The 14417-nt window shown below is 36.6% G+C and overlaps 1 protein-coding gene across 1 annotated transcript in view; it reads right to left on the bottom strand.

Moving 5' to 3' along the window:
- LOC129227847 (organic cation transporter protein-like) overlaps window positions 1-5838 on the bottom strand; it is a 41107-nt gene extending 35269 nt beyond the window's left edge. Inside the window, exon 1 of the mRNA XM_054862465.1 lies at window positions 5709-5838. The gene's annotated coding sequence lies outside the window, so the exon portion shown is untranslated. The remainder of the gene's footprint in view (window positions 1-5708) is intronic.
- Window positions 5839-14417: the final 8579 nt, after the last annotated feature.

Genomic DNA, 14417 nt, shown 5'->3' with positions numbered 1-14417 from the left:
CAAAAAAAACGAGCTGATGTGTGCATCAGATGACTTCCTTTTACTCCAATTTAATGTCATTTTCTCATTATTGGCAGTTTTTATATGATTCAATAGTTTACTCTCTAAATATCACCAACAGTGGCCAAATCGAAACCAGATTTAAAAAAAAAAAAATCGCCAAAGTTGGCGACAAAACTTGGCGACCAAAAGACTGGCGATATATCGCCAAGCGTGCTCCAAATTATAACACCACGTGAGTTTACATCGAAATTAACAATGAGTTTCCTCCAAAAAGGAGCAAAAGACCCCCTTAGGAACATCCGAATGCAACCAAAATTAAAGGTGCACAACTAGACTCCACTTGGAGTCTACGTACCAAATTTCAACTTTCTAGGACATTCCGTTCTTGAGTTATGCGACATACATACACACATACACACATACGCACATACATACGTACATACAGACGCGAGAAAACTCGTTGTAATTAACTCCGAGATCGTCAAAATGGATATTTCGGGTGTCTGTACGTCCCTAAGCACATATCCACGTGTGGTCGGGTTGAAGAAAAAACTCAACATTCATTCGGGGGTGAGCAAAATGGAAATTAAGGCCGATTTTTGGCCGAAAATTTTTTCGCGAATACAATACTTTCTTTTTTGTAAAAGGAAGTAAAAAGGAATTAGCAAATATTTTTTGCATAGAATCGAAGAAGGGAGTTACAAATGCAAATTTTTCTTAATTTCTAACATCTCAGTATGCAATTTTTGAGTTTGACGCCGAAGACGACGTTTTAGTGGTGGCGAATGAGATTTCACTTTTAACTTATTGTAAGACAAAACAGAAAAGAATGATCGACGTTCAGTAAGCGCGTTGTTTCGATGAGTGCGATGCCTCAACGAACTCATTAAATGGAACCAGAAGCTTCTAAAGTGGTTGGCAGGTTAGAGGGGAGCCAAACACAAGTCAAGGCAGCAGAAGCTATTGGAGTTTTGCAAAGTGTGATTTCTAGGATATGGGAACTTATTTTAGAGACTGGAAATGTTGGCCAAACATCAGGGCAAGGTCGCAGATGGTCAACAACGCTCAATGAAGACCGTTATTCAACTTTAACGGCTCGGAGGCACCGAAGTATGTATACCACTCCACTACAACGAAACCTTCGCTCGGGTACTTGCACCACAATTTTGAAACAAACTGTCCGAAATCGCCTTCACGCTGTAAGTCTGTATGCTCGTCAACCAATGGTGTGTGTCACATTAGCTGCGAGACACCGTCGGTCTATCACAGAGCATGTGAATTGGAAAAGAAATGAATTGAGCAATATTCTTTTCTCAGACGAGTCCCGTTCTTGTCTTGATCCTGATAATGGCGCATTTTCATCTGGAGGGAGCGTGGCATTAGAAACAATTCAACGTTCGTGGCCGAAAGTGTCAGATTTGGTGGTGGTGGTGGTGCGATGGTGCATGCTGGCATCTCCATTGATGGGCGCACCAATCTGCATGTTATTCCGAATGGAACTCTGACTCTCAAAGTAGGGATGAGATCCTTAGACCTATTGCAGTCCCTTACCCTGCAGCAATTGGAAGTGACTTCATGTTAATGGCCGACGATTGAGACCCCATCGTTCTAACTTGATGAATGATTTTCTTTTGAAAGAAAGAATTATACGAATGGAATGGCTATCGTGTTCTCCAGATATGAACCCAATAGACCATGTTCGGGACATTCTAGGCAACGAGTTTCTGGACGCCAACCATCTCCAATAACTCTCCAAGAACTGGAAAAAGTTCTTAGAGTTCAAGGAGAGTTCTTGGAGAAAAAGTTCTTCAGGAGGAGTGGGGCAGAACACCCCAGTCCCTCATTAATAGCCTCAATGATTCCATGCCTCAGAGATGTTGTACATTGCTGGTCGTCCGGGGTTACCATACCCACTACTAGAAACGATTTTCTTTTAAGGAAACCCCAATTTTTACTCACTTTTCTCATACGCACAAAGTGCGTTTTTAATTTGTGTACCCAAAGGTTAAAAAATAGTATTTTTTTTTTTTTTTTTTTGCCATACAAATGTAATTTTTGTCTCACATAGTTTACTACGTCTGTAGGTAATGTATCAATCATCCAAAAAGTTCTTCAGGTTCAAGATCAACTCAAAACCTCAATATCCTTTAATTGTTTTGAGCAGTGTATATAAATCCCAAAACTCCAGTCATGTTTATGTATTAACTAGTACAAGGCGCGATCTTTCCACGTTGACAGCAACATATATTAATGAACTTAATTCTAAAGATTTCAGAAAACTATTTAAAAACTTAGGCAAAAAGTAATTCTAAACCTAAGGTACTTGTAAAACAGCTTACCAGAACTTTGCCAATCTATTGTGTTCCACCAAAGCTATTAAAACTGGAAGAGAGCGCAGAAGATATATTTAAAGAAAAAAAAAAAAAAAAAAACATGAAAGAGTTTTCACTAATTTTTCCACAAATAACTGTGATTACGAAACAGACGATATTTTATTAGGGGAGATCACCATCCTTCTTTTTTTTTATTTTTTCATATTTAATATTTTATGACATTAATATTCAACATTTTTTACGTTCGTTGCTTTTTTTACATTGAAACACAGTTTATGAGATTAATTATGACGTTAATATTCGATTATTTCTTCACGAAAATATCATCTGCTACTAACCAGAAATTCAATTTTGTTAAATTTGCAACTCCAATAAACTATAGGGGGCGCTGCAACCACTGTCAAATGGCGGATGAAAAAGGTAAAACAAACAAATGCCGTAACTTACAGCTTGCTTTGACGCTTAGTGAATGGCAGTAATTTTTCATCGTGTTTGTGGTAAGCTTTCTTTTTCATCCTTCTGAAATTACATAACCCCATAAACTGTCTGTATCCTGTAATTTACCCCAAAGAAAACATGAATGGAATGTTTTACCTTTTTCTTTAGTATTGTTTATGACCGCAAGGTAGCGTATTCGAGCTCTGGAATTGTGAATTTCAATTCAGTCACTTGAAACTTCAGACGATACTTAAAAAATGAAGAAAAACCTCGTTTTAAAGTAAAATTAAGAGTTAGGGAGTGTTTTAATTATCTTTCGAACTTCGGGTAGATGTCACATTGTGCAGCTTTTTCATGCAGCTTTAACATGCTACAAAAAACAAACAAAAATGATTTTTTTTCGATGAGATATTCGCAATTTTATGACTTTCTTTAAAATTGGAATCAAAATCTTGGAACATTTTTTTTCTGAATGAAAGGTACCCTATGTTCTATTCTGCCAACCTGACAATGTGTATTATACGAAATTTCACGATGATCCGTTGATTCGTTAAAGCGTGAAAACATTAGAAACAAACAACAAATAAACAAATTCACTTTTACAACCTCAGCGAATGATCGAGTAACGCTCCTGACGTCATCAACAATGAAACTCGCTCCATGTCATGATAATTTGATAATATTTTTTGGTAATGTTTGACGTGCAGAGAAATGTTTTATTTTGACGAGGCTGAACTGGATTCGGTGACTTAACTGTTTTACTGGTAAAACTGCCATTTTAGGAGAATGCAGAAACGAAAAAGTGCTCATTAATGAACGCTATCTACTGGAGTTTAGGGTTCATCCACTGGAGTTGGGGTTAAAATTTCAACTATCAAAGTATCATGAAACAGACAATGGCTTCGTTAAAATTTAAAAGCAATTTTCACCCGTCATACCTTTGCGGCCGATTTCCTAGTAAATAATATTAGTAAGGATTGTAAAGATGTTTTATGCGATTACTCTTTATCATACCGTTGTAAATTTATGGGATGGTCTAGTTCTTACCTTACGCAACTTAATATGGTACTTTCAACGTAACTAACAGCAGATGTTGTTATTATTTTGTATATTCTCTTTTGGGCATATCCTTATATATTATTTCTGTAGCCTGTTTTTTGTTCCTACGCGAGATCTTCCTCAATTCTTGATCGATTTCTTTGATATACACTTCATGTTAAAGCTTATCGTGCAGGCTAATGACGAAAAATAGACCCACGGTCTAAAAATTGCTTTTTCTGTCAAAAAACACCTGCTTTAAAGCACCAGACTGAGGTTTTCGGCTAAATTTATATATTTAACTTGCGCTGTGATCGGCAGAGCGTTCAAACGGTAACCAGAAGAACGAGTGTTCGGGCCCGGCCCGGTTTCAATCGCTATAGGAGGTCTCCCTCAATCCTTAATCAAATTCTATGCTTTTACGAATAATTTTGAAGCGTATCATGCTGGCTAATGACAAAACATAGACACATGGTCTTTTTTTTTTTTTTTGGCGAAAAGCGCATTTGCTTTTTTTTTTAATTACTCATTGCTTCAATGAATGGCATTCGACAACGAAGGCGCAATTGCTCGACTTTTTGGAGTGTCGTGCTGATAATCAGAATGGCACCAGTTCAAATCCGTGCCAATGAATATCTCTTCAATATTGCTTTTTTTTTTCGTCAGATGCTCTCATAGGCAGGATTGTATTTGCCACAACCCACAAAATTGTACTTAACGAGGTTTTGTAGCTGATGTCTTCAAATCACATGCGTGTGTTTTGTGCGTTTACTTTTTTCCGTTTACTTAAATCCGTTTACTTTTTTCGATTCTTCTTCATAATATTTTTTCTTTGAAATTTTTAAACAGGGAAATGCCCATGAAACGATTCGAAGCAGAGTGCGCAATTCCGCACGGGTCGACTAGTGTAAAATATTAAGTTTTTTACGTCTTTTCGCCTCGTGATTCAGCAGAACTGCTTGAATGAGCAACATGTGTTGCCAATAACACGAATAGTGCAATAGTGAGTAGAGTATGGCAGGAGCAGGACTACACCCTGTTCCAAAAATGCAGACAAAAGGAAAAAAAATCAATTCACAGTAAAAATAGGAACTGGAAGTAGTGTAACATAGTGTCATTTTTGAGACATTACAATATTGTGGAAAGTGAAGATGTGTCGAATTGCCCACAATTGTTGGTGAATTTTAACTCTACTTAATATTAGAATAATTAGAGGAAAAAAATAGTATTTTGTTGTTAAAATGCATTATTGCATAAGTCTATATGCTAGTTTTTAAGCTCCTAATTTGTCTGGAAATAGGCCAAATATTGATTTTTCATTTTGTGTTTAAGTCATTGAAAAGCAAACAAAACTCGTCCACCAAATGTAAGTAATGGTTTTAAATTGTTTGTAAAAGAGAGAGAGAGAGAGAGCTAAAAAAAAGATAATAGTACATTTAACGATGGGACAATTAAAACCAATTAAAATTCTCAAAACCTCATAATTTTATTGAATAGAATTATACATTGAATTAAAAATGTCTAACATTGAAATACATTTTTATGTGCAATGAGAAATTTGATAAAATATTTTCCTATCAAAACTGCGTTGGAATAATTTAAGAAAAAGTAAACACTACACCTTTTTTTTTTTTTTGAATCAAAGTTTAGTTTTTTTTTTTTTTTTTTTCATTCATTTGATTTATTTTATTTATTTATATTTTCTTTCTTTATTTTTTGTCCTGTGAACTTTGTTATTTATAATAAATACCTAGTTAACGACTTCGTGAAAAATGATTGTTTTCATTTCTCTACCTTACTCTTTTAATAATGGTTTTTTAAAAAAAGCAATTGTTTTGCTTTGACCTTCAACTTGAAATCCGATACTAAAATCAATAACTTAAATATGAAACATACCTTTAGTATCTCGGCATTTACCACCAGGAATATAGTCCAAGACTTCAAAAGGAACAATTAATGACATTCTTTCATAAAGTTCCAAATATCGTCTGCCTCGGCGGAAGCGGTGCACTCTTTTCGTCAGCGGAGGGCGACGAAGTGAGACGGTTTTGTGCCACTCCGCTGAATATTGATCTCTTGAGCACAGAATTCTACTGTTGGTGTCGCCGGTGGCGAAAATTGAGAGTTCTGATTTTCAGATACTTTTCGATTTAACTCTATTCTCTCTAGTTTAAACACCTGTTTTGCATGAAGTTCAGCGGAAAAGGAAAGTAAACGCTTGTCACATTTTTGTCACTTCGTTTCGATTACAGAAAATTTTCTCATGGTTCAAACAATCTCGATGCAAGTTCTTTCCGGCTGCAGTTGTTTGGATTGTTCAGAGAATATATTAACAGGGAATCATTTGTTGTGCTTTTTCATATTCATGCTTGTTTTCTGATGAATAAGACGATGTGGAGCAGTGGAAGAAAAGATAACATCTAAAGATATCGGCGAAATGCCGAATGTTTTGGTCAACGTTCTCCAATGTCGGTTTTTCACGTTCAACATAATGACTGGAGCAGGGGCGTGAACATGGGGGGGAGACACCTAAAGGGGACCCGAGATTTTTAAAATGAGAGGGGGGGGGGGATAAATGTCGGGATGTAAGCAGGGGAGCCCACCTAAAGGGGTCGAGGCGCAGACTACGCCATTGAAAGTTTTAGGGGGGGGGAGGTGTTTTGAGGGGTATTTTTTTTATTTGGGAGGGGGCGGTCGCGACATTTAGGGGAGTGCGCTCTGACTCTAAGGGGGCGGGCACCCCTGATGTAAGGGTAAACAATATGGAGGGGGCCCTTAAAAGTCATTTGTGAAGTGCCCCAAAAATTCTGTGCACGCCCCTGAACTTGAGTGTATGCGAGGGGATGTATACAGAAAACCATTTTAGAGTGGTCATGTTGAAGACCCAACCGTCCCCCCCCCATTAACTGACTTACAGTTTTGGAAACGAAAAATTTCTGAAGCTCCTGGGGGTCAATAAAAAGCACCAACCAAAACGTTCCGAATTAATTTCATAAACAATGAAATGAAGTAGTTGTTCAAAAATTTACTTTCAAAAACAATTAACGAATTGAGAAGACACTGCAATCGTTTTAATTTTATGCATAAAGTGTCTGGACGGATCTATTGTGGACGGTTTAGGGGGAGGGGGGTCATGACCCCCATGACCCTTTCCTTTTATCCACCACTGTGTGCATTAATTCAGTGCCGCCCTCTCCAGCGGCCTTTGGTGCTTGAGCATCCCCAAAATATTTGTGGGTGAGGCAGGCGCCCCTCACGGCCATTAAGAGTTAGAAAAGAAAGATTGCGACAAAGGGAAAAATCTATTTCCTAAATAAACATGACTTCCAGATCACAGATCAGCTGCGACAAAAGGCTACTTTTTTACTTCCTAAGCATTTCCTCTCGGTTCATTTTAATGAAAAAAATGCCAAAAATTTACTCTCACTTATTCATACATTGTAAAAGTTATTTCTCTCATTGATATACTATATTTGTATCCAGAGGTGGTGATTGGGACTGAAAAGTGGGGGGGGGGGGCAAAAAAACCGACAACTAAAAGCCATAGGAATTTCATCGGCAGCAAAAATAATGAAAAAAAAAAGAGAAAAAAAATATAATTTGAATTTTGACATCTTGAATTCCAATTATGTTTCTCGCAATCACGAGTGTGTGTATGTAGGCGTGTGTGTTTGTGTGTGGAGGGTATGTGTGTTTGTGTGTAGGGGGTATGTGTGTAGGCATGTGTGTTTGTGTCTGTGTGCAGGCATAAGTGCGTGGGTAGATGTGTGTATGACTGTGTGTGCGTGGGGGCGGGGTATGTGTATGTGTGTGTGGGCATATGTGTTCGTGTGCAGGCATGAATGTGTGGGTAGTTGTGTGTATGTGTGTGTGTATGTTTAGGTGCCTGTATGTATGCGTGTGTTTGTGTGTGCATGTGTGTGTGTGTTTGTGTGTGTGTGTGTGTTCGTGTGTGTGTGTGTGTTTGCGTGTGTGTATGTATGCGCGTGTGTGTAGGACATGGATGCAACCTGGAGACGGCTTTCGCTATAACAGCAGCATCGTGAGGAGCCCGTCGACGGTGATGGTGCGGAGGGTGCTGGTGGGAAAATAAAATGATAGGACGCCAAAAACAGTCAAATGAAAGCAATAAGCAATCGTGATTGCTCAAAAAAAGTACAAAATTTGGCTAAGGCTGATTTTGGGAGCATATGAGTGGTAATTGATGCAAATCTAACAGTTTAATTCACGTTTTTCTTAAGATTCTGATGAATTATGAACACAATGACTTTCGCCGAAAAAACACTTGGACACGAATTAGACTTACGTTATTTACCCCAAAGTGTTTTAAGACGTCACAAACACTCGATAATAATTGCATTAAGCAAGCGTGGCGTCTTTAAGTAAAACAATTGATTTACGAATATCTAAACAATGAATACATAAACTAAAAGTTACTGCTTGTGCTAAATAATGTTTCGTAAACAGATATGTTAAGTAAAACAAATCCATAATTAGGATCCGAAAATTTTGACACTTCTGCTTTTTTAAAATTTCTAGTTTTGTTTTCGAATTTGGAAAATGAAATAAATGAATGAACCCTAAAAAGTAGGAGACCCCCCCCCCCCCGATCGCCGCCATGGTTGTATCTCACATAATTTTTCCTGTACATGCGAAAATGTTCGAAGGTTAGGAGAGAAGCGGGTACAGCGAGACAGGGAGAATAATGAGACAACAGCAGTTTATTTTCGGTTAGGATATTTCCAGCCAGGTGAAACTTTTGAAAAGTCAGATCGACGTATTGTGAACAATACCATGGTAAAAAGTTTACTTTCAATTATCATCTCTTTATAGTAAATAAAAGTAAGGTTTCAAAGAAATTCTGGAAGGAAGTCTGTTGCGGACCTGCTGCGCCTAGGAGAACCCATAGCACCTGCAGCCTTGAAATTTTCTACAAAATTACTTCGAGCCCCAGGGGTGTGCATCTGGGGTTTTATTTTTTAAAATCCGAATTAGGTTTTTTTGTAATTTAACTTTTTAAGCTCAAATTCCGCCTAAAGTGCCTATTAAAGGGGTGAAAAATTACTTGCACATATTAACATTACATATCGTTGGAAAGGGTAGAATTTTCCAAGCTCTACGCAATTAGTTTCAATGCTCTAACTTAAATACGGCGGGAGTTATTTGTGTTTTTAGCTCGAACATTTTTAGGCTTAGCTAAAATTTAGACATTACTTTCTTCATTAAATCTATCAGTGAAAAGCGAAGGAATTGTCCCACAGTTTTCCTTTTGACACCGCTGGAAAGCGCGGTCTTTACCTATGGACGGAAAACTTAGCTTCTATCTCCAAAGGAAAAAAAAAAGTTACAAGCCGTTAAAAATTTTAAGTTCGAATAATCTCATCTCCATTAAAATTATTGATGTTTTATTCGCAACTCCAACGAACTATAGGGGGCACTGTAGCCACTTTCAAATGGCGGACGAAAAGGGTAAAACAAACGCACATGGTAACGAAGGAAATGCTAATAAGCCTAGTAAATTTTGTTCGTATGCATGATTTTTTCGCTTTATTCTTTTTAAATTAATTTTCAAAGACTTGTTGATATTCTGGCCCACGTAGAAAGAAATGAGAATTCAAGAAGCATTACTAAACGTCAAAAATTAATGCAAATTACGTAGTTCGTAGTTCTAAGCAGCCATTTCCACAATGTTGAATTCGATATTTATCAATTCTTGATAAAACTAAATAATAATTGTGGTCTGACAAGAATAACAATTAATGCTAGATAATTTAATTATATGACATTACGAATTATTATCAAAAGAAGATGATTCTTCTTTGCCTTGCTTGGCTAGCGCTAATTGTTTTGCATTTGTAGCTGAGTTATTTTTCTCAAATTGCCGAATCGGTTAATTTTAAATTTTTCTGTTTCGTATTCTTCTATTTTCTGCGTTATGATTTAATTATGTCATGCCATGCAAATCATCAACACAATTCTCACGGATATATGGTGGTAGTTTTCTTTCCAATTGATCTAACATTATTTCTTTAAACTTATCGAATTCTGTAATCTTTCTACCATTTTATTGCACTCATGATAAAAAATAAATATGGTTTAACTGACATGCGAACTCTCTCGCCAAATGTTCTTTGCTCGCACAATACTAAAACTATAACCCTAAACTATAATCCCACTATTTTGGCGAGGAAAATTCTCAGCGTTAAACATTTCTCATTTCGTTCTACGGTAATATATTCAAGAAAGTATTTTGCATACTGCCCATTCCAACTAAATGCTGAAGTAAATTAGGTTGGTTTAGTTAATTATTTTTAAATTAGGCGGAGATGAAAGCCCTAATTCTTCTGCTAATGTTCTCAAATCCTTCTTTCGAACTTAAGATTAAAAAAAAACCATATGCTTACAAATTCACACAAAACAATTTAAAAAAAACTTACCTGGTATACCGTTATCCTCTTTCAAAAAAAAAAAAAAAAAAATGCATCGAACAGAGCAAATGCGAAGTTTGTTAACCCAGAGTTTTCTTGTTTTACGCTTTCGATATTTACGACAATCATCACACTTTTTAGAGGGAAATAATGAAAACTAACATTATTTTGAGAAGATCGAGAATACCATTAAGGGACGAAACAATTTATGTTGCTGAGAGCAATATAGGACACATCGAATGCGTTAATAAATACTCCTAATTAACTGCCTGTGTTTACGTCAACAGACACACATGGAACGCAACGTGGCAATGTTTTAGTTTTTTCGGCAGTTTTGTAAATCACCGCAAGGTAGCGTATTCGAGCACTGGAGTTTGCGAATTTGGCGTTGTTATAGTTGCGTCTTTTCGATTCGCATTCTTCTTCTTTCTTATTCATAAAAGGATTTCGATTTTAACGGAAAATCTTAGGCTCAACTCAATTCAAGCCCCGAGCTAAAGAGCAAAATATATTACTAGAGACCACGAATATGAAAGCGACTTTTCAAACGTACAAAACTGCAGTTTTGCAATGCTCAGGAGCCCCTTTAGCCCTTACGGCTCTGCAAGTTGGTACAAGTTATTTTGAAACCCGGGGAAGGGGTGCTTTTTTGATTCAAAAGGGAGGTCGTAATGCGTTTTTTATTCTGTTTCTTTCTAATTGACGATTTAAATCTTTGCGAATCAAATAAGACTGAAGCAATCTTCGGGGGTTGGTGAGCGTTAACGAGCAGTCCCCAAGTGTAAGAAAAATAACTATGTCATCATGGTTTGAACCCATCGAAGTAAAATAGCTCCACTTTTGCTGCTCTGTCTCTTAATTGATATTAGATAAACTTTCAGACTGGTGTTATTAATCTTACATCAACCTATTAACAAACGTTCATTTTAGCAGTAGATGCGCGGGCACCCTCCAAAATATTTATGGTGGTGCCGGGCAACCCCCACTACCAGTAAGCATTAGAAAACAGATAATACAAAAAAGGAAAAATCTATTTCCTGAATAAAAATGACCTTCAGACTAGAGATTGGCTGCAACAGAGAGTTGCTCATTTTTGTCGTTGTTTTTTTTTCTGTAAATTGTTTTTGAATACATATCCTTTGCCCCCCCCCCCCCCCCCCAACCCCGTTTGGAAAATTTTAAAAAGTCAGGCCTGGCATCACTTATTCATACTTTTTTTCTCTCTCTCTCTCATAAATATGCTACATTTGTATGTCCTGTATTTTTCCCTGCACATGCGAAAACGCTCGAAGGTCACTTTATTTCATATTTATTTAAAACACCGATTTTACAAAACAATCCAGGAATTCCCAAGATACTATATTAATTCTTCGCTTGTTAGTTAATGACTTATTTGGCAGGTGCAATTCATTGCTCCTTCTCAATCAAGATCTTTTTTTGCAAGATAAAACGTCAAGGCATCCTTCGAAACCTTCGAAGAAAAGAAAATATTTCAGTTCTTTTTTTTTTAAATTTTTTTCGACAGTTCAGTCAAACAGATTCTTCTGTTGGTTCACATAATTTATGTCCATGGGTACGAGGAACGAAGTAAAATCAAAATAAAAAATTAAAGTCTTGGATCAATCCCTCTGTTGCAACATGCACTCTAAAAAAGAACAAATGGCAGTCTGTTATTCATTCAGTCATTTATTTGCATTCTGTCATTCAGTGAAGTTCATCATTCAGATTCATACATTCTCATCTTTATTTTCATATAGATTTAAGCATTTTTAATACAAAAATAAAATCTTAGTCCTTAATGTTTAACTAGTTTCATTTTCTCTCACAGTTAAAAATATCAGCACAAATTATCTTTGTTTGATTTTGTATATTTATTTCGTATCTTTTAACATTTATTGGAGCACAACAAAAGAAACAAAGTAGACTGTAATGTTTCGATAGCTTATGATTCTCAACTACTTTCTCTGGTAAAGTATTGCTTTGGTATTTATGTTGATTTTTTTGTACTTGTGGAAAAATTCTCAGGTGGAAACCTACAGTAAAAGTTTGTAATTTACGTTAAGTGTTTCGCTTAACAAAACTGAAGCATATTTTCTTAACGAGCTGATGTGTGCATCACATGACTTCCTCTTACTCCAATTTAATATCATTTCCCTATTATTGTCAATTTTAATGTAATTCAATAGTTTACTCTCTAAATATCACCAACACTGGCCAAATTGAAACCAAATTTAAAAAAAAATCGCCAAATTTGTCGCCAAGTTGGCGACAAAACTTAGCGACCAAAAGAATGGCAGTATATCGCCAAGTGTTCGACAAATAATACAACTTGAGTTTACTTCGAAATTAACAATGGTTTCCCCCCAAAAAGGGGCAAAAGACCCCTTAGGAACATTCGAATGCAACCAAAAGGGAAGGTGCACAACTAGACCCCACTTGGAGTCTATGTACCAAATTTAAACTTTTTAGGACATACCGCTTTTGAGTTATGCGAGATACACACATACATACGCACATACATACGGACGTCACGAGAGAATTCGTTGTAATTAACTCGGGGGTCGTCAAAATGGATATTTCTTGTGTCTGTACGTTCCTAGGCATATATCCACGTGTGATCGGGTTGAAAAAAAAACTCAGTACTCATTCGGTGGTGAGAAAAATGGAAATTAAGGCTGATTTTTGAGTGAAAATTTTTTCGCGAATACAATGCTTCTTTTTTTGAAAAAGGAAGTAAAAATTAGACTTAGCGGGACCTGATCCGGTTGAAAGAGTTTCAGATAATCGAGGACGAGGTTCAACTGCACTTTAAAGTTGAGCATCCTTTTTCTAAACGAGCTGATGTGTGCATCACATGGCTTCCTTTTACTCCAATTTAATGTCATTCTCCCATTATTGGCAATTTTAACGTGATTCAATAGTTTACCCTCTAAATATCACCAACAGTGGCCAAATTGAAACCAGATTTAAAAAAAAAATCCACCAAATTTGTCGCCAAGTTGGCGACAAAACTCGGCGACCAAAAGACTGGCGATATATCGCCAAGTGTCCGCCAAATTGTAACGCCACTTGAGTTTACATCGAAATTAACAATGATTTCCCCCCAAAAGGGACAAAAGACCCCCTTAGAAACACCCTAATGCAACCAAAAGAAGAGGTGCACAACTTGACCCCACTAGGAGTCTACATACCAAATTTAAACTTTCTAGGACATACCATTCTTGAGTTATGCGACATACATACGCACATCCGCACATACGCACATACATACGTACATACAGACGTCACGAGAAAACTCGTTGTAACTAACTCGGGAATCGTCAAAATGGATATTTCGCGTGTCTATACGTTCTTAGACACTTATCCACGTGGGATCGAATCGAAAAAAAACTCAACATTCATTTGGGGGTGAGCAAAATGGAAATTAAGGTCGATTTTTGAGTGAAAATTTTTTTTTGCGAATACAATGCTTCCTTTTTTGTAAAAGGAAATTAAAATAGAATTAAACTTCTTGGGTGCATCTTATACACTGTAATATACAGCAATTTCTGGACACTGATGTATGTCATGCGTTTAAGGTTTAACCCGTCCGCACAGAGCATTATGAAACATTCACGTGTTTATCTGTTGTTTTAAACCTCCATTTCTCCTCTTAAAACTTTAATTACTGTCATGAATATTTCATAAGATCTACTGAAGGCATCAATCGTTTGATATTTATCGAGGAATTTGCATTCATTCACAGCAACATTATCCCGGAATGCGGTAGTGGCTGTGCAACTTTAAGTTCGTTTTCCGTCACATAACGCATTACATAGCTTCTTTAAGAATTACAATCAAATTAATACCTGCCGTGGAGCGTAACCGCTTCTCAGGGTTCTTTAAAAAAATCGTAGTAATTAGTTTTATTTCTAAAGATGTGTTTGTAGGGCTTTCTTTTGAGCATTTAGTGTCAAAACTAGTTCAATCGCATCTGTTAATATTTTACAGGAAACTAGCTTACTACCCGGCGTTGCCCGGGCGCTTTTCAATGCAACATATCATTTAGATAATTAAATGGATGAATTCATTTCGTTCACTTTTACAGGCTTTTCATTCAGACCAAATTCACAACTATACGATAATTTGTTCGTGTCGAAAAGAGCAATTTTATGATTAAAAATATAAAATTTAACCT

The sequence above is a fragment of the Uloborus diversus genome, chromosome 8 (assembly GCF_026930045.1).
Source record: "Uloborus diversus isolate 005 chromosome 8, Udiv.v.3.1, whole genome shotgun sequence".
Taxonomy (NCBI): Eukaryota; Metazoa; Arthropoda; class Arachnida; order Araneae; family Uloboridae; genus Uloborus; species Uloborus diversus.
This window is presented reverse-complemented; position numbering and strand designations above follow the sequence as displayed.